Below are 26423 nucleotides of genomic sequence, written 5' to 3'. Positions count from 1 at the left end.
AGTCAAATAAAGAACAACCCAGTGTAATAAAAAAAAACCATGTATAACACAATATTTTTTAATTATCCTCTAATCTATTCAAACATTTGTGCCAAATTTGTTTCTTTTAGCTTATCTATTTACTGAGATAATAATTTTTGTATAAAAAATACAAAATGGAGGCTAGTGGCTATAGAAGACATTTCTCAACCCATATTTATAGCTCATTTTTTGTTTGAAATTATGAGTACTATTAAACACGTAAGTTTGTAACATCCTTTCGTAAACACCCTGTAAATGTATATATATTTAAAGCAGAAATAATTTTTAAATAAATATTATCCTTCATATGTGTGTTTTACTGGCTGAAAGCTGTAACCTGTAAAAGGTGTCATTATACTATCCTATATTAATGACGCCTACATGTAAATTGATTTGGTAAAAAAAATTACATTTTTGGAGGTAAATTTTTAAACTAATTTACAAAGGGATAGGGGAGGGAAAAAGGGTTGGGAACCACTGCCTTAAAGGATGTTCCAAAACACAGTATGGTACATGTTTATTGCAAACTGTGAGTCAGTAAATTTATACATAGAGTCAAGGGTGAAGTTGAGAAAAGTTGGTGAACACAAATGTGTGAACACTATTCCTGTTGTTTTGAAGTGTATCAAATCAGTTTAATGTCCTAAAGTCTAATTCGACAGAGCTGGATGTTTCACACTGGAAAATGGAAACTCAAATGAACTCAAAATGGAAACTAAATTGTAAATTGGGCCAGGCTAGCAAAATCTGAGTAGATTTTGGAGCTTATAAATCAGTGCCCACATTTAACATAGGCAAAATTACTAAGTGCAGAGTTTCTTGGCTTGGCATATCTGTAGGGGAAAGTAATATTACAAATAATATTAATTATTAACTAGGAAAAGTTTATAATATATTGAGAGGCTGTCAAGCTCATTACGAACAATGGCGGAACTGAATAAAAGGCCAAACAGACAAGCCAAAAGATGGTTGGAGGACCTAGAAAAGCATTTAGACAGAGACGTCCTGTAGACATGGCCTCTTAAATTGATTGTGGAACAATTTTCTCAGAAACTATTAAATTTAAATTTTGCCCACATGCTGTATATAGCATTAGAATTACACTTTAATATTAACTAATTAATATTACACATTAATATCGGGCAGACCTTTATATAATTTTGTACCGACCTATCACATAGGCCTTTTTTAGGCCCAGGATAGCAGAAATAGAAAAATCCACATGATGTGAAAATTGATATTCTGCGTCATTAAAATACATGCAAAATAAAAAGAACAGTCAAGTAGAATTAAAATTAAAGACTCGTTTAGCTACCGATTAGTGAATAGTGAACGCACAAAAATATCACCGCAACTTTGCCGTAGCCGGCGCCAGGTCGAAGTTCGACTTGGATTTGGCCTTACATCTTTTACAGTTGAAACCGAATTGGCTATCACACAATCGTGAACAATAACCGCAGAGCCAACTGTGAATTGATTTCACATTGTGACAGTAGGCTGTCACCTTACCTAAAAGGCAACTATATTTATTAGCAGGGCCGCATTTACAAATTCGGCGCCCCTAGGCCTACAGACAAATAGCGCCCCCCCCCCCCCAGAGGACTCTGATTACACTGACGTAGAAATCCAGTAATTTTCTTAATTACGTAATTTTGATGAAAGATAATTACAATATTATATATATATATATATATATATATATATATATTTTATAGGAGTGTTTTGAATAAATAAAAGCAATGAACCAGTTGCAACATAATATTCTAGCTATTGTTATAATAACAGTGGTCATTTGTATGGTGTAAAAATAAGTTAAAACATATGAGTTTGTAAAGTCTTTTATTTTATTTCAATCAAAAAATGAAAAAAACGTAAAATACAGCTAGAAATAATAACATGAGTACACATAAGATAATTTGAAACATATTGTATTTGATGAAAAAATTAATTTTGCAGCTTCGATATAAATACTTTGTACAAGATAAGAAAGTTTGGTGTTTTGGGCAAACATCCAACTGCCGAGCGCAAACACCACCCGCCGCCGCAACTTTTTTCTTTTGTGTACTTTAAAATTTATGCGCCCCCTAAAATTTTGCGCCCTAGGCCTGGGCCTAGTGGGCCTATAGGGAAATGCGGCACTGTTTATTAGGTAATCTGAATGCAAGACACAATTTGAACTAAACACGAGGTATCAGAATGCAATACTGACCGACAGAGAAACTTAAATGAGCGTGGCAAAAATTAATGATTCTCGATTCTGATTTGCAACAGTTGTATGTCGGTCTGTATAAAAAGAAGACAATACAAGTGAATGAATTTACGAAATCAATTTTTTTAACCCTTTCAGCGAACTAAATAAAACTTTGAGTCGTTTTGATAAAGCATATACTGCTGTGGAGCACCAAGGCGGAATTAGGCGGTTTTACTTCCCAATGTTTAGAAACACAACGCACTGGGACTTTGTTTACAGACATAAATTCACAAGACAACAGCACGCTACACCACGTCTCGCAACGGGCAGATAGAAAAAGTTATGTACACCCCCCCCTTCTACCACAAACAGACTAAAGAGAAATTGTGTCAACGTACTGAGTGATAGGCTCAATGACGATCAGTCAAATTCCATAGTTGGGCATGCACCAACATAGAACCCCAAATCTTGTCCAAGTAGAAATGATTTTTTTATATATAATTTGTCACACAGTACATTAACATTTTTGTTCCATAAGTTGGGTTTCATAGCAGTGTTTCAATAACAAAAGCTCCGGTGAGTTAACACAAGAATGCGTGGAAATGGAATCTTGTCGCCGACTTTTACATGATGACGTTGCACTATATTGTTTTTAAATATATGAATAAAAATGGCTCATGTTCATGATTCTAGTAAGTATTGTTTCAAATTTATTTATTTTGCTATTTTCTTGTTGTACGCATTGTTATCCATAAGACCAAAGTAAGATAATATTCGGTAACGCTCACCCAAACCTCTTGGTGTACAATTCAGTGTTGCCTATATAGAAATGAAGCTTCGAGCAAACTTTTAAGTGTATATACCTTGATTATGAATACTTCTGAGCATTCATAATGCTCAGAATTTAAAGGTTAAAATTATAAAAATATTCTTAACAGTCTTCAAATTTAACTTAACATTTGAATAAAAAAGAAGTACATATGAATTTCTTTATTCAAAACTACAAAGAAATATAAAACTTTAAACAATTCAGTTGTAAATGCAGTGGTGCAGTTTTAGTCTTTTCAACATTTTCACTCAAATTTCAGAATTATGTGAAAAAAGTTATTAAATCACCATTTTAAGTTTTATTCTGGACCGGACGCTTCAAAACATAGGCTTTGGTCAGTTATGGAACTCCTAATGTTACGAATTACTGACTTGTCACTATCTTGAGCGTGTAATTTTGTAAACCGCTATTGAAAACATTTAATTTTTAACACAGATTTCATTGGGCAGATTTTGTCAACTTGTCGCGGACGGAGCCTGCTTGTTTGAACGCGTTCAAAAACCGGTATCTTTTTCGTTTATCAGCATAAAAACTAGAAGATATTTTTTAAAATAATTTGCTTTAGATGTCTAAACGCAGAAATAAACCAGCTAAATTTCATGTAACTCCCGTTATTGCACCTCAAATAGATAGTTTGTGTTTGAAAGTCAAACACATACCCCATGCTTTTTTCATCCAAGAGTGACTTGGTTCTATAGAACTTGACTGGACCAACAGATGGTATCAATTATCAATTTACTATGGTCCCTGCAGAAAAGTGGCCGACCCCACGTGACCCGGATGAGCTGCATATAATTAACGGTACACGGGAAGAACTGTGAGCACCTTGCATCCGAGAACCACCTGCCACCTGCTGACTTGCCGCCGCCACTCCACAGTCGCTCGCCCCTCGCCAGCGCTACCTGTCTGCCAAAACAGCAACTGTCATCAGGGTTGCCACCAAACGCTACTAAAATATTGTACAATATCGTATTGTGTAAATCGTGTTATATAAAAAAGGATGCACTGTATGGAATGGATAATTTATCAAGATGTAGGGTAATTTCTACCTGACTGGGATCAATTTGTCTCATGCAAATTTAAAATTTGAATTCAGAATTGAGGTTGATTATTTTGGTCCACATGAAGAATTACAAGTCTAAGTTATTGGTAATTCGGTGTTTGTTTTTATTTCCTCATTGCATGAGTGGAAAATAGTGAAAGTAAACGTATGACGAATTGTATTTCATTTTATAATATGAGTGTTTGGATGATACAAGAGCAAAGGGATAAGAAACATTTTATCTTGGCAATCATGGCAACCTCTTCAAAATTGTATACTTAATATAAATTGCCATGTCGTTTTGTTCTTGTAGAAAGACTAGATTGTTATATACCACCCAATAAAGTTCAGCCCAATAAAATTGCGTTTTTTCATTACATATTTTAATAGGACTTCGAACATTCCTGAATAAACACATTTATATGAGTTGAACATCAATATGTAACTCATTTAGTTTATCATAATTTAGCGCAACTCCGTAATCATGGATGTAGTGAGCTAAAAATTACAAAATATTTACAACAGCGAGAGGTATGAGGTTATCGGAAGTGAAGTTTTCATGACAGTTACTTTTTGTATTATTTATTACATTTTTCCCAAAATAGCTATTTGACATTCATTAAATTTCAAATACCCCCTATGTATTAGATAGGAAATTTTGTAGCTACTAAGATCTAAAACTTTAAAATTATTACTCATAATTTAAACAATAAAATAATCACTGATGCATTTCCATATTGTTTTACAAAATTAGCACAAACGGATAAAATGAACCAATGATTAGTCGTATAATGGAAATCATAAAGCTACACTGACAATATACAACGTCATAAACCCCTACCCAAAGTCAATTCATATGTGTTTAGATAATGAGTTCCCTGAGTAGAATATGTTTGGGCTTACCAAGCAGCTTCAGTGAGAGGATTTTAATATCAGATTAACTGTAGGTTATAGCAACATTATTATACACGCTGTAACAAAAAAGGTTAACAAAACCAAAATTTAAAGAAAATTATACATAATTATAGAAGTGATTTATAAGTCATTGCAGTTATCTGCGTAGAAAAATTTAGATTTTTTTGTAATTACTTGTCTTATTCTTTTTCTTACATCATTCCCTTTTCCTTTTCTGAGAGCTCTGGCTTACAATATGCCTGTGCGGTAACCATTGATAGAAAGATCCTAGATAGACTACTTGAAACTTGGTTCATAAATTCCTCTTGGTCTAAAGAATAACCCCATTAATACAGTTCTGGATACCTTTTATAAGGTTCTGTCGAGTCCTCCGAAACTCTGGTGTACCGGATTCTCTTAATTTCTCTAATATTTAAACAGACTTGTCAATAAAGTGAGGTTAAATTCTTTTCTAATATTTAAGTAGACTTGTTAATAAAGTGAGGTTAGATTCAGGTCGCATGGACTCCAGATACGACTACATTCCAGAGTTTATTATCGTTTAAAACATGTTTATTGTGAGGATTGCCTTGGACGGAAGAACAACTCGTTCAAAATGAGCACAGCTCAAGGTATTTTTTTTAAAGTAATCGTAATGTGCAAACATTACAAATTCGATAAATACTGATCGTATTTTACTCAATGTCGACGCTTTGATACATATCCTCTTATTCGTTGACATTATTCATTAATTTTCATAACTCATTGAAAAGTTGAAGGCATACCCCCTTAAATCAAGGGATAATCCATCCAGTAACTAAAAACAATTTTTGCTAGCGACTTTATTCGCTACTTTTATTTTCACTTGCTTGCATCACTGCGATTGTTACGGGAGGTAGGATGTTTTCGACCCGCCAGGTTGGCAATGGCGCGCTCGACTCGTTTGTATAGTCAGTTAAGTCTACGCCAGACCGCGCTGGAGAGAACATCTCTCTGTTCGGTGTGTTTTCGGTACTCTCTGTGAATCGCAACGTATTTTCAGTGGGTGTTGTGTTCACTTTACCTGTTTTGGATTATTTCTCTTCCAGTTTTTGGATTACAACATTTATGTACGTATAATATTTGTTATTTTATGTGGTTTAGGATTGTTTTTATAGTTGTGTTCAACTTTACTAGAAGAAAGAAATGTTTTATCAAAGTTCTAAAACTTTTTAATAAACACCTTTATGATGTTTTATAATTATTTTTATTGGTATGTGTAGTTCTATACGAGGCGTAGAGTATGTAAAACGCATCATCTCCTCGCGCGCCCGCTGCGCCGGACGAAAGTAGGTTACCCCGCCGTTGTTCACCTTTGCCGTTTATATTGTGCAATTCGCGGTGTACCGGACGCCTACCTACACCCGCGCAAACAGATTTAATTGCCCGGATGTGTCAGTTAGGGCGGATGCTATGGGCTGATCCGGATTTGCGCCGTTTACCTGCCCAGAGACACGCATCGCTCATTAGATCTTAACTGACGTCCGCCTGCAAAGTCGGTGTAATTGCCGGGTTGTGTCCTCGACATTCAGCTGGATAATCTAATGTTAAAACAATGTAGTCTGAGCTGTATAAGACGAGTTTACCAGCCTTTCCGAAAGCCCATCTAGTTGACAAAAAGGTAATATTGTACTAGTAAATCGTTATTAGCCTACAGTAATATTTGCTTCAGTAGAAGTTCTATATGGTAAAATATTTCAAAATGACAACAACATATAGTAATGTTCTGATGAACTATGTTTATACCTTGCTATGTTGTGGTGAAACTTTATACCAGTAAAGTTTAATTTTGTATTCACTGGAACAATTAAAGTTTGTCATCCAGTGCCTGTACGTAGCCCATAAACTAATTGAATCGTTCGTTGAACGATCTCTGCTAAATGTTGTCACTACAGTTTGCACTAGGTGACTTAAATTTCTTCAATATCATGGTGCTGACATAAATGGTCACTTCTCACCGAATCTCTTCTCAATAAATGGCATATTTTCGCAACCACGTACATTCGAGGACTGGTGTTTCAAATATATTTAAAATAAGGTTGAAGAACTAAACATAGCTTTTGGAACAATCTTACATTGAATACCACTGATCTACAGATAGACTTTGCCACAGATTGAATAATCTGAATTCCGTTTTCACTATAATATTTTCATCATTAAACCGTGAAGATTTCATTTTCAACATTCCAACTGTTGATGAATGTAGCTAGCTATAGGCCTTGATTCTATAATCAAGGTTATAAGGTCAGTTGATTTTTCAATGTGGACTCGATAATTGCGAAACTGGTTGAAGTGAATCCTTTAAATTTCACGCAGAGATTTTGTCACGTTAGTTCTAAAATAAGGATAGTTTTTGGGACGAAAGTAAAGTGAAAATCACTTAAACAAAAAACGGTGACTAAAATGTTTTTAACAAACTTTCTGTTTATTTTGGGTTGTTTTGCCAAAAATATTAATTTGAAATTTTAGGCTACAATTGGTAATACATTCAATTAGCAATTACACCAATAATTACAAGTAATTATCGTCAATGCTAGCGAGGTTTCAAACATAGAAGGAGGCTACCAAAAGGAGTTAATTGAATTGGTATTATTTATAAAACGAAGCTATAAAGCAGAATAATGACGAAACTGACAAATTTCTTGATAATATCCTGAATCCAATTTCTATAAAGAGTGGATATATTTTTTACTAATACATTATGTCTTGAAACGTTGTGTGCAGTAAGTTATGCTATGTACCTTTTTGTTTAATTAAAATTAACATTTTTCAAATAAAGTAACCTATTAATATGATAGATGATTTCAATAACTTCTTTATAGGAAGTACAGATGTCCAATTTAAAACCTTTTTTTAAATCGTATACATTGCATCATTACAGTGTAAGTGAATTACACTCATTGTCAGTAACGACGTTCAAAAAATTACAAACGTCGTGGAAACAAGGTAACTTTTGTAATCGGAAATTTGACTGTTGTTGAGGAAACCGTGAGCACGTATAATGTTCTGGAGAACGTGAAGGTGGCCGAAGTCAGAAGCACGTACGAGAATTGAAGACACCGAAGTCAACTGGAACACCAAAGCCACGTCACGAATCACGATAGATGATTTTTGTGCGTTTCATTCAACTGCGTTTGTTTACAAATAGAAACAAAATATTTTACTCTAGTACTTATAATCAAATTGATTAAATTTAACTAATTTATAAATATTAGATCTCTCTTATTTTATAAATAGAGAGAAATTGTGTGTTAAGTAAATTTTATACACACATTTACGAAGGCAAATTCATCAAGTTTTCAAATTCAAGACGATACTAACATAAAATTTAATTTTAAGATGAATTTCAAATCTTGAAATATAGAACACGGGTTCCACTTAGTGCTTAAAATATGTTCGTCGCGAAAACAATTATACTATATAAAGTACTCATTCATTAGCTTTAAAAACTAATGTATCCTCAAAAATTCATTCGCATAATTATAATCTTCTTTGAGACAGTTCCATACAGGTATGTTATGCAATAGATACTGCTTTATGGCAATACTAGTAACCCTACTTTTTGTGAATGGTTAAAAATAGTTTATAATATATATTAAATATGGTAGTAAACCTCTATGTTTTACAAACTTGCTTTGGTTTGGTTAGATGTTACTAACCAACTCTAAACTTTAACGTGTGAACAATGACGTTTTTAATTTCGGGACTCCTTTACACTATATACTGTATTGGTAATTAATTACATATTTTGGTAGCCCTCCGTGTCTGTTAGTTCAGCTCTGTATATCCGTCGCGCAATTAACGAAGAAACCGCAAGGAGGCAGCAGAGGAGGTCTGTACCCGACCACCAGAGCGTGGCGAACTGGGAGTTGATCACGACAAACTACACTCATTTGCTTATGTTTCGTCGTGTGCTTGTTTTTACTCACTTTCGTGTCTAACATGACGAGCTGGGAGTTGATCACGACAAACTACACTCATTTGCTTATGTTTCGTCGTGTGCTTGTTTTTACTCACTTTCGTGTCTAACATGATGAGCTGGGAGTTGATCACGACAAACTACACTCATTTGCTTATGTTTCGTCGTGTGCTTGTTTTTACTCACTTTCGTGTCTAACATGACGAGCTGGGAGTTGATCACGACAAACTACACTCATTTGCTTATGTTTCGTCGTGTGCTTGTTTTTACTCACTTTCGTGTCTAACATGACGAGCTGGGAGTTGATCACGACAAACTACACTCATTTGCTTATGTTTCGTCGTGTGCTTGTTTTTACTCACTTTCGTGTCTAACATGACGAGCTGGGAGTTGATCACGACAAACTACACTCATTTGCTTATGTTTCGTCGTGTGCTTGTTTTTACTCACTTTCGTGTCTAACATGACGAGCTGGGAGTTGATCACGACAAACTACACTCATTTGCTTATGTTTCGTCGTGTGCTTGTTTTTACTCACTTTCGTGTCTAACATGACGAGCTGGGATTGTTCTAAAACCCAAACATAATTTGATTTCATCCTTAACTTGATGCTACTTACCGTATTACATAACTAACACTACCGTTAGCAGATTGAAACTAATGCCTTGTCGTATTTAAATATTGAAATAGAATCGGTTCTTAAAATTAACTAAAATGTAGATAACTATACTATTTTTTATGTAGCGTAACATTTACAAAAATAATTTCCATAAACAAGGGCACCCGCAATGAAAAAAATAAAACACTTATTCAGTAACTCGCATTTGCTAGAGTAATCCATTTAGGTTCTAGAAGTTACCCGCGGCTTCGCTCAACATTTTTCAGTCTTTGCACCTGTATGAGCACTTCTGGTTCGAGTAAATTATATTTCCGACGCCAATGTTGAGTTTGCCTTGCTGGCACGAAAAAGAAAATCTGTCAAAAAGTGTTTACTTATGACCATTGTAATTTATCCAGTCGTAGTATTTTTTTGTTCTATAGTTGATTTTTCCCTGTTTCTTGATCAAGGAAATATATATATATACATACACAGATCTGAGATGCCTACTTCTGTCAAAAGACAACTGCTATGGATTTTATATTTAAATTTAATAGTGCATTTTATAGTAAAATGTACTATAGCCTTTAAATTTATTGTACATTTTAATAATAACAATAAATAATAATAATAATATTTTTCTTTTGTGTCAAATACTTCATTTTTGTTGAACATTTTTAGTTTAAAGTATATTTTTACTAAAAAGTTTATTAATTTTCTTATCTGGATATTACGAGCTCAACAGAGATTGCAGAAAAGGTGGAATTGCAGAATAAGAAGTATTGTTACTATTAAGTTTACTCAAGGCTTCACACAATAATTGTTAACAGATAGAAATTAGTGGTTAAATTAATTAAACTTATGGTTGTGGTGTCATACAACAATGATTACATAAAACAAGTGGCTAAGACCAAGACGGGATTTTTAGCTCTTTTAGAGACCAGTAGAGCGTAGCCCGGAGGGATTTTCGAAATAAGAATAGGCCCTTCATACTAGGGACCCTAAGAATGCCCATGTTAAATTTCAGTACAATCGGTTGAATAGTTTACGTGTGAAAACAAAAGAAACAATGTCACTTTCGCATTTATAATATTACTAACAGTTACCCGCACCTTCGCACGAGTGTATGAGCACTACTAGTTTGAGTGAATTGCATTTCCAGCACCAATACTGAGTTTGCCTGGTTGCCATCATAATATTTTTTGTTGGAATTTGAGTTTGCCTTGTTTTCCGATCAAGAAAATATATATCACAGATCAGAAATGCCTACTTCTAAGAAAAGATAGGTAAGATGGATTTTATAACAGTCTTTAAATTTATCGTTTAACTTTATAATATTAGGATTAGGATAGCCATCAATATTATTTTGTCGTATGTTAAAGAATGGGACATTTTTCGCTTAAAATTGAAACGTTATACCACAAGAACAATAAAACTAATCAGGTGTGTTTTCCATTGTGTAAAATAACTAATGAATGAATTGAACTGAACTTTTGGAACCTTGAGGATAGTGAGGTTGTGTGCCTTACTGGTACTAAATCCGGTTAGTTATTATAGTGGCCAGTGTGGTCTACATTGATTGTAGGAGGCTTGGCTCACGGACAACTGCGCTGTACACGCCACCAACCTTTCCCGCCAAACTACCGACCACCGACCACCGAGGAACTGGTCTCAAGGTCCCGCGACCTTCCTCTCTGACGCCGGCAGTATTGTAAAGGTCTTTGGTCAATTATACTTTTGCACCCAATTTTACCTTAGTGTATGAAAAAGTAGAATACTAATGCAGTAGAACCAAACCTATAAATGAAGAAATCTGAGAGATAAGTTATAAATTACAGCATAAGACTTTATAAACTTTTTCGCTTGCAGAAGACTTGATTTATTCAAACTAACCTACTTACAACCCTCCTTGCCAATTAATGCAGAAAATGCAACCAACTAGAGTACGAGAACAAGCCTAGCTGTTTGGCTTTATTATTAAATAATAACGTAGCCTAATGAGATCTCAATATTAGGCCTATTAATCTTAATACTAGTCATCACAATAAAATAATCTTTTGTATTAATGCAAAGCTTTAAACAATGTATATCGGGCCTAAGTACGAGTACATTGAACGATTGTTGATCTGCTACAACCCACACTTGCCATGGCATGCGTCATACTGTAGCAATAAATAAATGACAAATCTATAAATTAATCTGTAATTTAGTATTTGTTATTTATTAGATAAAATATGAGTCATTTAAGTTAAATTGTAAATCCTAATAAGTAATTATAATTAATCTCAGAGTTACTACTGCATCAACCTTCTTTCTTAGATCCCCGCAAACACTTGACTCGGTTCATAAAATATTTTATCAAGGGAAACAAATACAATTTGCTGAAATGGGACGTGACACAGTGGATCAATATTATACTGAATGAAATGCAGTATTAAAATAGTCAAACTTACATAGATATAATTTCAAAACTTCATTACGAAAAGTTTAACACACATTTTGGCCCTTTTAGGGCTGCTATTATTCTGGCAGTGTTAATTTGGGGCCTCACAGCTGATCAAACCATTACATAAAGTTTCTTATGACGTAGGCCTAAGCATGAAAGAATTTATGAAAATAAATAAACAGAATAAAGTCAGTTTTGCATTCAGCTTGAAAATAATTACTAATAATATTATTTAGTCCCGATAGCGTTGTACATGCAGCCAATAATCTTAAAAGAAATCTGTTGAAACATATTTTATCTTATTTAAATCTATTCCGAAAGCTCTGATTTAAAACCAAATTTTATATTTCAGAGACGTACTTTACTAAACTTTGAAACGAGGGCACTACGTGTTTATTATAAAATTACATGTTAATTGCCTTGATTGGAATCTTAACTTCGGCATTGTAATGTGATAAATTGATAAAACACTTATTGCTAGAACTATCAACATGGAAATGGATTATGTTTATAATTACTCACTCAAACAACAACTGTTGTTCTTATTCTAAATTTGAATTATTCCAACGAAAATTTGGATGATAAATTGTTTGATTCACTCTCCATTCTAATTAGTTACTACAGTTATTTTTTGATATATTCACTTTCAGTCCACGCCTCACAATTTATGTCACAGACTACTTAATATCTTAGTTTTTATATTTAACTGCTACTTTTACAATTATGTTCTGAAAATTTAAAGTTGCTAAAAGATGCACGTTAAACGTTGAATATTTCATAAAACTTACTGCTCTTGCCTTTTACTCAATGCGAAGATGATACTATGAGAATGATGTAACAAAATCACAGAGAAAGACATTGTTCACTATTCTTTTTAATTTCGATATTACGAAATTAAATTATTACAAATTGAATTCCACTTCTTAATGTACGAGCTGACATTGTTTCTTTTCATAATCGAATAAACTGTGAACTCGAAAACAAACCCTTGCTATAGTGCCGCAAGTGGTCCAACTCTAGCGGTTGCGCCATCCTGCGGCGCTAGCGCTTTGTTTCGCCACATATTCCACAATAGCACAGCGCCAATTAGCTCACGCGTGATTTCCTCCTTTGTGGGCGTACGCACGCACTACACATTCCGCTAATAAGGCGCCGCCACGCCCTCCTGCGACCTGTGTACGCTCTACGCTGACTTCAACTCGAGTAACCACTACAATGGTAAGTTGAGGTTAGGTGAGGAGTGCGCCGGGACACTCGTCTTGTGTCGAGTTGGGCTGACTAACTAACTTTATTTTGGGTTGTCTGCCTTGCTCTTCACTCTTCCCTACACTTCTCATTCCTGCAATACACACTGCGTTTATTTTACGAAAATTCGTGAAGCGTGAACACATACAAAAATATTCTCGCTAAAATAATATAATAAAGTATGCATTTTTGCTTGTTTCCTTCATTGGTTTTATGTTCAATAATCTTCTCTATTTAAACATTTAATCGTAAATTTTTGTTAAATTTCTTTTTAGATCACAGAATGTAAAAAGAATGATGATGAAAAATTAAGATGAAATGGACCAGATATTGAATGAGTTATGTGGTTATGCATTGACATGTACTACTGCTATAATCACTATTATAGGCAAAAAGAAAGGACGTATTTCAGCCAGCACTTAAATATATTCATTGATGGATTTTTTTATTGGATAAGTTAAAACGCGAAAGGTCTCTTGAAGACAATTTGCTCAAGCGTATTTCTATATTATTTGTTATTTTCCTTCATAAGGAAATCTTTTCAAAAATATCATGTGATTAGTTTGTCTAATTGTGTCTCAGAATATAGTACTTTAGATTATCTGTAAACCATGTCAATAAAACATATTACAAGTGCTCTACAAGATGCTGTAAAATTTAGACTACGCGGGAAGTCGCGCTTGAGCAAATTGCCGCATACGATTTTTAAAGCATGTACATAGTAAATTTGTTTGTACTTAAAAAAGAAATGTGTCTAATATAAGCACAACATAAAAATTGAACTTGAATTTATTATAAGTGTGTGATTGTGTTCCTAAAATTAATTATTTGAATCAGGAAATATTCCCGAATGAAGTGCAGGAAACAACCAAATTTTAATTATTTTGAGAACAAAGTGAGTGAAAGACTAACAGATATCATGTGAAGAAATGTGAGACAGGAGATAAAACGATTTCCCAAGCTGCTGATATGTTAGAGTCTAATCGTAATAATATTACAGGATTTAAAAAATTGCTGCTTACCGCCGCGACTGAGACCTCTAGCGTGTTAATTAGCCTACATAAAATATTCATTACTCTAAGATTCACAATTGAAATGTATATTCATCTTTCTGTCGCGGTTATTGTAGTGGTTGATGCTCACATAAACTTGCAGTGTAGGCTATATTAACTACCGTACTTGTTTGCACATAAATTACATGTTCACTAACCACGTCGTTATAAGTTATATGAGTATGGAAGAGCGTGTGTACGGAAAGTGGATATTGTCATCCCATTTTCATAAATGAGAATGCTCTTTTAAACTTTGGCGATTGAAAATAATGACAGTAGAGTTTTAGGCGGGTTAAAAGCAATACATGTTCATCTACCATACTCGACAAAACAGTTAAATCCCTTGGCAAGAATAAATTTGTTAACGGTTTCGAGGAGTAATTTACCTCAATAGGTTTGCTAAATACCGTAACACAATTTTATTTTCATAAATTAATTTAGAAGATTTAATTTTGAAAAGAATTATATTTAAAATCAATGTATTGTTTATTACCTCTGAAAGGGAAATTCAACAGGGTCAAGGGGAAAGCAGATGAATGTTAACAAAAACTGTAAAACAAAGATGTGTTGACGAGTCAAGATTTAAACCGGAATCGGTAGAGCTGAGGTCGATCTGTGGTAATTTTCAGGTGTGACCGTACTCGTAACCTGATCAGGTCGATCGATGTCACGGCATATACAGTCACGTGACTGTCTGTCTGTCTTGGCAGGTTTTGGCGGGACAAGTCAACGGCCGCAAACTGCCGGAATGACAAGTAGGAGAGCGCTGTCGTCGTGCCCGCTCATCACTCTGATTATCTGGAGCGCGGGTGTCTTTACCAAGTGAGAATCGAAAGTCTGAATCAAATTAATTAATACATAGCAATAAGTATGTGGTTCGAATTCCTCCTTAAATTTAGTGACAGGTCCATTAGTTTCTTGATCAAGAAACAATGATGAGCTATGAGTTGATGACCAAGAATGAGTAGATTTTGAGTCATATAAACTGTAAGACAAAACCATCAAATCTATTGTACACATTCAAATAAGAAAGAACAGATTATCCAAAATTGAACCCATCGTATGCTATGTGCATGAGTCCTATGTAACAGAGATAAACATGTAAAAGGCGAATAGCTAAGGCAGACACAATATTGTTAGGAGTTGCTGTTCTTTACCTTCGTACCTTTAAACGTTACATAAAGTACTGTAATCAAGGGCAAGTTATAGGTGGATTGCATTTTTATAGGATAATATTTGTTATAAACAAAAAACTGTAGACTAGGGTATTTAGGTACTGTAGAATGATTGAATATTACACTTTTTTTTAATGGGGTTTTTTACTTTGACCATTAAATATGTTATCAAGTAACTTAGGGCGTGTGAGAGAAATACAAAATCTCCTAAATATATCCATGATGTACGAAAGTAATAATTAGGTAATTTGAACAAAATAAAATTCTATAGTTAGACTTCTGAAATGACTGGACTAAAAAAGTCACTTAGTGACGCTTAAGATGGTCTTATCGTATTTTTTTGCACACGAATTGACAATAGTAAGCTTACAGTTATTTTAGTCCCTACAATTGGTAGCCTACAAGTAGCTCAGAAGAGATAAATTATTACACGTAAAAAATGTTGAACTATTACAACTTTCAGTATTAGCAAAATAGAGAGCCGAATCGAAATGAAATACTCATTTCATTTTGTTGCACTTGTAGAACAAAAGATATTTTAGTTAGAATATAAAAATTGTCTAAAATATAATTAATACGGCTAAAATTCTGTATCCCCAATAATAATGATTTAACTCATATGTAAGAGGTCTCCTGTGTATTAGCCGACAAATTTAGTTTTAAAACACGAAGACAGTCTTCTGACCACAGCAGAAGAGAACTCTAATAGTGGAATAGACCGATCTCAAGATAGTTTCTAAGAGAAAGTTTGAGCGATGTATCATTCTATAACTATACTCCGTTTGTTGCTATTGATAAACAGTAACAATAGGACAGGTCCAAGGACTGAACCTTGAGGTAGATCAATATTCACTGTTGCCCTAAGTGAGACCTGGCTAAACCTGACAGAAGTGACTCATCCACAGATGGTTTCCCAAGTACTTGGACATTTGCAGGAAGAAGGAAGATTTAGATAACCACTCGTAACCATTTATCTTTACCTTTATTCAAGTTTTTACAAGTCTTTTAAATTCATACAACAGAATGTTCTGATGTACCGTTTCAAATGGAATATGCAGCAAGCATAAAATATACATTTAAGTGCCTTTTTTATCTATTCTCTAGTTCACATTCGCAATATTAATAAATATGGCATTCAGTATGGATGAATGTATAATAAACCCAATTTGCTTTATAAAGATGACATTGTTCGAATCAAGAAACCATAATAGCCTATCAAGAAATAGCCTTGGTAAAAGATATTCACTCTGGCTTTGTTACAAACGCAACTTGAGTCTGGAGTGAAATGAGTCAAACAATCAAAAGTGTTATGTGCTGGCTGAAGTGTAGGTCGTACACGTACTGTTGTAGGTCTCCTTCGGGTGGGTGTTGCCTTGAGTGGCGTGTTGTGTAAAGGTGATGCGATACAATAGCGGTGAAAGTTTTACTACCGCTTTGGCACAGTATAGACCAGTCACTCGATCCTCGAGAGCATTCCGACCTCGAGAAGAGAAGTCTCTTATCGAAGTAAATTGAGAATATAACAGCGGTTGGCGTTCAGTCACAATAGACATTTTTATTTGAGGTTTTCTTATTATAAAGGCGCTATTTCCACGTAATATTTTAAGTTAGGCTCAAGAATTACTCAGAGATTACGCCAAACTTCGTGTCTTTTAGAGAGTTAAATATGAAAATTGGCAAATCTTTAGGCATTATCTGTTCAGTAGCTTACAACACTTTAGGGCTGTGCGTGTTGTGATGCCAAGAACACAGTGGATTTCGCAGAAGATTTCAGGCATACTACAATAGAATGTACCTTGTACAGTAGCACTTGGAAGTTGAAAATTTGAATTTTATATTGCCCAAAAAGGATTGTACTAATTCTGATCTGGTAAAATATACTGATATCATATTACTATTTATGAAATTTGGAAAAATCTATGGGAACAAGTAAACATTTGATACTTTATATTATTTTTGACCATAGCATTCTAACCGTACTAAGCAAATGTACTACTGTATAGTCCTTGAGAAACCAACATTATCCTGCTTACAGTCTCAGCCGCGCACTTTGTGCTACAAGGTAGTTGTCCTGGCGTTAATAATGAAGGGTCTATAGAAAATATTTCACGTGGAACACACTGTGGTGTTTTCAAAGGCTCCCCTCCATGGAATATAAAACACTCCAGGCTGTAAGTAATTACGGGTGGTTAGAGACTCTACGATCCAAACACACCTATTATCTGCTTCGCCATACCTTCATACTCAAGGATTCCGGCACTTTTCACCAAAGTTACAAACCACTATACACCGTGTATCCAAACAAACTTAAAAAATTATAGCCACTGTTTCAAAAACACAGCCTCGGAGTTTGTTATATCCAATAAGTTGATCGATTTATAAGTAATATATTATATATCCACTCTTGTGAATTTTATGGGTTTTACATATCACAGTAAAAGTTTACTCTGATTAAATTGTCTAGGTATACCAATAAGGCTTCTAGATTAGGACCGTGTTAATTATTTTATAATTCAACATTTTCGGCTCGTGTCTTTTTCTCTCTAAAAATGGTCTTTTAATAAATAACAAATACAACAACATAACGTAATGTTAGCTGATAATAGTTGCTTTACAATTAAAAAAGAATCTTATACAAGTTTTAGTTATGACCTCTATTGTATCTATGATAGAGCTCGGCCCGGTCTACGAATAGGCGAGCTCTCCACGAATTTTGAGAAATGTCTTATTTTCTTGATTTTAAATTTATCGAGAGTAGATAGTACAACATTTTAGCTATTAATTGATTCTTTATTGTCGTCTTTAAACCAGAACTTCTAGATCTTTCAACAGAACTTTTTGGCTGATTTTAACTTCGTTTAGGTTCCAAAAGTTTAGCCTGGGTAGTTTCAAATCAGTTACAAGAATATTAACAATCCAAAATATGATTTATGTACTCACATGTGAAATAATGGTTTAGCCGACTTCTGCCGATAACTGTTTTCCAGTTAGGGAATAATAACATTCTTCTGTCTACATCTCCGAAGTCGTGCAAACCCAAAATTATTTCGAAAATTTGATAATTTAGAGGGCATGAATGTTTCGTCAGTTAAATATCGAAATACCTGAATTAGTGGAAAGTTGGTGTTATAAATTCACTTCTGTTATCTTTACTGTCAACCTAATCCTATATGAGTGTCTGTGGTTGCGGTTTAATTCCAAGCTCCAAACCACAACCTCCTCCTCTCTTGTCCTTTTTTGAGGTAGGTACATTTACAAATCTACAGTTTTATCAATCTAATAATGCAAAACTCTTGTCATGTATATTAGGTAGGTATTCGTTTTAACGTCATACAATTTTGTTGTTATCTTTTTATTAGGTTAGTGAATTTACGGATAACGATGTAAACCACCTTTACAATATTCCTACAGTTGAATATTAAATATCAGGAAAAAATTCAAAGAGGAAACTAATAAAAAATTCCGGGTTCCAGGCATCAGTGCGAGTTTTGCCTGATTATGATTGACTGAGAAATGTAATTTTATAGGAAAACATTGAAAGTTTTTTCCTTACCGCATGTGGATGATAATTCTTTCCGTACGAACATATACTGTACTTGTAAATAGAGTACTCACTAATAACTCGAGGCGTTAATTTAAATTTACATTATTAGAAATATAGTAAAAGTGATGTCAGTCGTTATCGTTGGAGTCACTAAATTTCAGTCAATACTTAGTTTTTTACTACGGATTGCTCTTTTCATTTATACTCTGTATTTCAGTATATCGTTATTCTTGTACCTCTATGGATTCTATACTCTGTCTGGATACTTGAATAAATCGGCTTTCACATAAATGAACAATCCTAAAGTTCGAACCAGTTTGTTCAGAAATCAAATTATCACTCTCCTCTAACGAAACAATATCGGAAAGTCACTTATATTTATTTTAATTCCACAAATAATGTAAAAAAATATGCTTTATTAGAATGAAGCATGAACCACGCTATGCTGCATGTCATAACCTCTATGACAAATCGTTATCGTCATGTCGCTCCCAACCTGTCGGGACTCGGGAATCTAGAGCATTCATTGTGTTCACCTGACACATCCGGCTATATTGTATAACATTCTGTTATTTTATGCTCTGTTATGTTGGTAGCCGTCCCTGCAGCTGTTTGGGTTTGTTTAGTATTCTTGCCATGTTGTATCGATAACGGAGGCTACAGCTATGTACGTGTACGCTAGGGAGTGACTGGATGCTGCTACGTTTATTGAAATGCGGACAGCGTCTTTACTTATCATCGCGGCTTCTCCTACTCCCCATTGTTTTATTGTTGGGTTTTATTGAGTCTTCTATATTTTGTGTCGGTTCCTTAGTAAGAAATTTAAAACCGAACCTGAGCAAACGCTAAATGTAAAATTGATTCAATTTGCGCAACACTCTCCTTAAATTTGAAAGTAAAATTCTAAACGTGAATTTAACAGATTATTTAACGATACTATTGATCTGCAACGGATGTGAAAACATTGCTTAAACCATTTCTAGAGCTCTGTTATTCTTTTATTGTAAAGTTATTACTTAGAAAAATACACAAGTTTTTAGACAAACATACAAGTAGAAGAACTGGCACAAAACGTTCTTTTATAAGTCAAACCACTTGTTGTAAATACTGGTAATAAAGAGTTTTCCCTATTCTGTTGCTTGATTTTTATGTACATTTAGGACAAAAAAGGTTTATTTTAAATAAACATAAAGGTACTTATTTACACTAATTAGGCCTGTGTTTACAATATAGTTCCTTGATTCGTTACAGCACACTTTCTTCTGTCGTCTTGGTGACAGAACAGGTGGTGAGCTAGGGCGAGCTTCTTACCTTATCTGATTATGTGCCACTTCAACCGCACTTGTTTAATGAACAAGACATCATGCTATTAGGGGTTACTAGCTGATGTTACAAGCTGGCCTTGGGACATTTAGTCATTTTGTAATTTGGTTACAGCAACATTCAGCATTTCATGTTACATTTAATTTATTTTGAATTTGAAGTAAACTGTGTCAAACTAAGTGGAAATTTCATGAGAAACACGATTAAACATGATTATTGTATACCCAATTAACTTGATTGATTAGGATGATTAGGAATCGACGATGAAAACACACCATTACATCGCAATATTTCAAAAATCGAGTGATATCAAATCAAAGTGTAAATCCGCAGTTCGAAATTCGCTAAATATTACATTTACATAATACAGTAATGCAATATTGTTCTTCCACACTTTACAGTAGCATTATTGTAACGATCATGTTGTATTTATAATGCAATACAACTGTTTATTAAGTTAAAAACAAACGACAACTTAAAGGAAAAATTTAAATCTATACAAGTAAAACAATTAGCATTCAAAACGTAGAAATTGTTGCCTCATTAATTACAATGTAATCTTGAGATCAGATGCAATAATTTTATAAACGACGTTTAGGAAATGGTTACTGGATTATTTCGGGTATTTGGTATGGACCAAATCAGAAAATCTTCTGCACTCTTGCCTATATGTATTCCACCAAAATAAAATATTTATTTTCTTGTAGTTTGATTGGTTGTATAAAAATCTAAAACTTATCAATCGTTACAATTCAAGGTTTTCACAAACCCTCATCCCGATTGTCCTAATAGACAAAATTAAAAAATATTATTCTTTTCCGAAATATGCGCGTGCCTTTGTTTTGTTTAAAAAAAATAAACCTCCATGTGTAAAATTATACTCATAGATCTACAATTCTGAAATATAAAATTCAAAAACTTGTCAATCGCTACAATTCAAGGACCTTCGGCAAGTCCTATAGACAAAATCTAATAAATATCCTTCTCCGAAATATGTGCCTGCCTTGGTTGCGTTTATAAAAATGAAACCACATGGCCATACTATACTTATGGGTCTACAATCCACATACAGGAAAAAACTATAAAACATTCCTCACAAAAAAAAACAAACAGTGTATATACCACCTAAACAAGAGAAATAGTTTGTGTCAAGAATTGTTTCATTCAATTACCCATCTCTCGTGAACCTGTTTTCACCTTCGCACATATGTGATCGGTCACGTGACAGATACTACAAGAAGAGAAGCCGAGTGAACTGGAAGCTGCAAGAAATAGAGCAGTCAGTTCCAGTAGTTAGCGAGACCGCGATACCGTACACCGTGAAACTGGCGGAGCGAGCCAGCCCACTCACTGACCACTGACTCACTCACTCACTCCCACACTCACTGACCATTCTCATCCTGTGCTCCCAATCTGGATATCATCATCTCCCCTTTCTGGGGATCAGTGCAGGACAATTTCGTCTGAGGTTATTGTCCATTGATTAACAAAGTTATTACTTAAACTACACTATTCACTTTACGACCATGACGTAGCCATTATACTCCGTTATAGTAGTGTACGATAAGGAAGCGTTTGTAGAAACATGTCCATTGCATTCACATTCCTGAATACTATTTAGTATTTCCATCGTGAATATATTTATCGAGCACTGACTTGTTTGCAACAGGCAACGTGGTACAGTGGCGTATATAAACATTATTTCTGGAGGCTGACATCTGGATGGTTTAAGAAGTGTAAAATATGCTCCAAAAATATAGGTTTGGAAATCTTCCATCTGGAAATTGCTGAGCTTTAAGACCTCAAACATGTGTTCTAGCTTAAAACAAACTACTGCATGCAATTTTTATGCTTGTCTTTCAAACTTTCGGGAGGGGGGGGGTTTCTTGAGCACCCTAATCCCCCCCTCTCTCTCTCTCTCTTACATACGCCCATGATTTAAGATCCATTCTACAACTTGCACCCTCTTTACACGACGAGTCTAGATACATAATACGACCTGACAGGTCCTTCTTAACGTCTTTGTCTATGCGGTAACTCTTCATATAAAAATCCTAGAGACTAGAAACTTAATACTGTTGGCATTAATTTTGAGGTCCAAGTTCAAAGGTCACCAAAGTTGCCCGTACAGTTTGTTTGATAAAGACTTTTTCTAGGTTATGTGAGGTCCCTCGATATACGTTGTACCGGTTTATTGTTTCCAAAATTTCTCAGATTTTTATATGAATTCTGGGCGTAGAGCTCAACGGATTCTTCATCGGACTGGGATATTACTTTAAACATGGCTTCTATTTTGTTGGTCGGTGGTTGGGCTGGGAGCGAGACCGAGCCATCCTTTTTTGGGTTTGTCCAGGGTTTAGTTAGCTCTCTTGCTTTCCAGTCTGTGTAGGGCGGAATATTATCTAAGCCGATGCCCTGCTGATGACGGTGTATTGATTCTTCCCCGTACCTAGCCTTCATGAAAGGTCCATGTATCTAAGGGGAATTAATTAATCACTTCCAGTAATCTTCCTAATTCAGCGAAACAACAGTAAATCGTCCCAAACATTTTATTTTCATTCAATTATTGTTTTCTAAGTTTCATTTTATCTCCTTTCTTTGTCTTTGTACCTTTCCACTCATGTTCAATTCTACAATCGCTCTCACTTACCAATTATTTGATTTGAAACTTTGAAACCCTTAAGCATACCAAATGCTGTTTTCTACTTCTGGAACAATTTGGCAAGAATATGCTAAAGTTATTTCACGTAATCTTAAACTTTTTAAGTTGTAGTGTAGATGTTGAAATGGCTGACTATTTATAATATCATCTCTCCAACCTCGCATTTCTTCGTCTCCAACTTGTATTTAACAACTTTTGTAACTGTTATTAAATATTTATTGAAGAAAGACCTACTATAACGTATGTTGTTATCGGCTTCAAAGATCCACTATTTCCCTTTGCTACAGATTTGTATGGAGGGGCGGAAGTTATTAGTAGTGTAGTAGCGGGTATCAAAAGAAGGGCTGGAGTTACATTATTTTGTCTAATCCTGCTCGCATTGTAAATTGCCTGAATTCATACAGTTTACACAACACAGATGAAGAGGATTATTCGCTGATTGCTCGAATCGTTTACGATAGCATGAGCCCTGGCAATATTGATGTATTGTAAACGAAGATCTTGGTCCATTGCGTTCACAATTATATAGAGTTATGTTGTGCTTAGTGAAAAAAGTAAACTTTTACTCTTGGTTTCAAAGATTTCATTAAGATGAGCGACTCCCATTTCTGCTATCTTCATAACTTTACAAAATAAATAAAAAAAATTTACATATTGGATAGTTTAAAACGTATGTTATAGTCATTTTCTTAATTAGGAACAAAAGTGGGTTGTTTTTAGGGGACAATCGTGTTAAGCTCTGAAAGACACTTTTGCACCGTATGATGAACAATATATTCAAAAATACAAAAAATTAAAATATATTTGTTTATTTTTCATTACATAATATATCAACAGCCAAAATAATAATAATAATTGCTGTCAAGTTTACGTATAAAACCACACATATGTACCTTTTTTATAAAAACTAAAATTGTGTGCCAGTTCATTTATCAGAGCCCTACAAATACAAATACAAATCAGTCACTTCATGGATCAATGAAAAGTATAAAAACACTACCATTTATGCAATATGATTCCTAATATTTAGTTTAGTGATAGAATTGTAATTTTGATCATATTTTTCTGCATGGTGGGTGTTTGAAATTGGATTTTCGTGTGTTTTTTTATTCAGAACTTTTATGAAAATGTGCATTATCATTTAAATAAATATATAATCATTTTAATTTCATTCTATTTTTAAAATGTCCATGTTTTATTAAATTGTTCTCCATTCAGCAATATGGTTATCAATAAAACAAGAGGTTTTTGAATTTGAGTATAGTCACCGACAAGCTATACTCAACAGCTGCTATACTTATGATTTGGTTTTAAAATCAACTAAATTAAAATGCGTAAACCATGTGCTACTGGACGATTTACAGCAGCGAAGACAATGTTGACAACTGATTAAATATCGCTATTCCCACATAACCTCTGTGTTGATAGCTGTAAATCTTCAGGCCCGTACTCAAGCCAGTTTTACCGGGACCCAGGCTAGCTGCCCTGAGCTCCGCCACTCTTGTAAGGGGGCGGGTGGCGGAGGGCCCGCCAAAGGTGAGTACGGCCTTGGGTACGTTATACGTGTAAATGTTACATCACACTCCAGTTGCCTGGTTTGCGTGCCACCATAGATAGCGTTGATAGCGGTCTTTTGATCACGTGGATTATGTGTACGTTTCAATCTACCTTATCTCCCGCACATGGTGGAGGCGGTCTTAATAACAAACAACGGTGATACCTTTCAAAACCTAATGACTTTTATTTTACTTTTTTGAGAATACTGGTAGCAATATAGCATTCAACTAACGGTTAACAGTACAAATTTCACTTTTTATGGGCGAAAAACACGTTACATTTATTCTCGTCAAGGCCTATTGAAGACGGACGAATACGTGCTCCATACACCATTATATAGTTTAATGGAAATTGTGTTATATTTTCTTCTGCCATAGATTGACTTTTGTGGATTTAATTTATGTGCATTTCTTTTGGAAGATGTAAAATATTGTTAAAATCAAGATGAGAAAAATTGTAGAACATTTTCTCTCGTCCTGTCTAACAAAATTGATTTAGGTCTGCCTGAATCTGTAATAGGTTAGTTTAGCTTACATAAGTTATAATTAATTATATTTTGATATATTTAAGTTAATTAAGGTGCCTTTATCAGATTATCATTAATCTTTATTCCTTTATACCATTTTATTTTTAAAGCTCAACACATGCACATACTCGCTGAAATATAGTCCGCTATTATTACAATTTTACTGTAAACAAAGAAAAAATGTCCGCTTAAATTATGAAATGCATTTAACTTGTGCTGGGCTACTTAAAAGTTCCATTCAAGGAAGTAGAAAGAGAAAGGATTAAGTATGATGTCTTTAGTTTAAACTAATTACGTTGTGACGAACTCGTTTTATTTCCACACAATTCATTTTAAAAATATCAATCTTCCATGTCTCCATTGCCTACATTTACATAAGAAACACTTATTAGGGTATGAGTGTTTTACTTTTTTAATTTAAATATTACTAAAAAATCAAATTGAATAGGATGAGGGTAATAAAAGTTTCCCCCGGAGATAATTCACTAATATGCAATGGAATGCCACCAGAAGCATCCTTACTGTATTTACCTTCAGATATACTATATTAATCCAGATATTCAACAGGTTATTATATACTCGTATTTGTAAAACAGCATCTACTGAAGTTTTATTGTAAATAAAATGATCTAATGTCATAAGTATTGTTTCGCTTTTATTTAATCGACTCCAGAACTGATTTTATGTATATTAATGTAGCCTGTTTGGTCTGGAAAGGCGACAAGAGGAGACCTCTTGCACATAGTGGAATTTTCTAGCTGCCTTCACAGTTCAGAGTATAGCGCGTCACGTTTGTTCTGTGAGGGTATAGAGTTTGTTGCCCTGCCAGAGTGTAGACGATGGCAGCGTGTGAAGCCCGCGCTCCGCTCAGTAGTTTCCGGTGACGGTTGGACTTCCGGTGTGGTAGCGGCAGGTGAGCTATCAAGAGGGCCGTAATGAGTAGACAAAACACGTGACACTCCTTCCCTTCCTTCCTGGGGATGGACAGACGTTAGATCATCCGATCAATGAGGAGAGCTCGAGACTGCGAGGTTCCCATACTACAACTTCATCCCAAACTTAATTTTATTGGTTAACACGTGACACTCCTTCCCTTACTTCCTGGGGATAGACAGACGTTAGATCATCCGATCAATGAGAGCTCGAGACTGAGAGGTTGCCATACTACAACTTCATCCCAAAATTCAATTTATTGGTTAACACGTGACACTCCTTCCCTTCCTTCCTGGGGATAGACAGACGTTAGATCATCCGATCAATGAGGATAGCTCGAGACTGCGAGGTTCCCATACTCCAACAACTTCATCCCAAAATTCGTTCTATTGGTTAACACGTGACACTCCTTCCGTTCCTTCTTGGG

The 26423-nt window shown here is 34.6% G+C and overlaps 1 protein-coding gene across 1 annotated transcript in view; it reads left to right on the top strand.

The window, feature by feature from the left end:
* Positions 1-5942: 5942 nt before the first annotated feature.
* The window catches only part of LOC124359397 (rap guanine nucleotide exchange factor 2), a 483874-nt gene continuing 463393 nt past the window's right edge, over positions 5943-26423 (top strand). The window contains exon 1 of the mRNA XM_046812105.1: positions 5943-6086. The gene's annotated coding sequence lies outside the window, so the exon portion shown is untranslated. The remainder of the gene's footprint in view (positions 6087-26423) is intronic.

Source organism: Homalodisca vitripennis, chromosome 4 (assembly GCF_021130785.1).
Source record: "Homalodisca vitripennis isolate AUS2020 chromosome 4, UT_GWSS_2.1, whole genome shotgun sequence".
Taxonomy (NCBI): domain Eukaryota; kingdom Metazoa; phylum Arthropoda; class Insecta; order Hemiptera; family Cicadellidae; genus Homalodisca; species Homalodisca vitripennis.
This window is presented reverse-complemented; position numbering and strand designations above follow the sequence as displayed.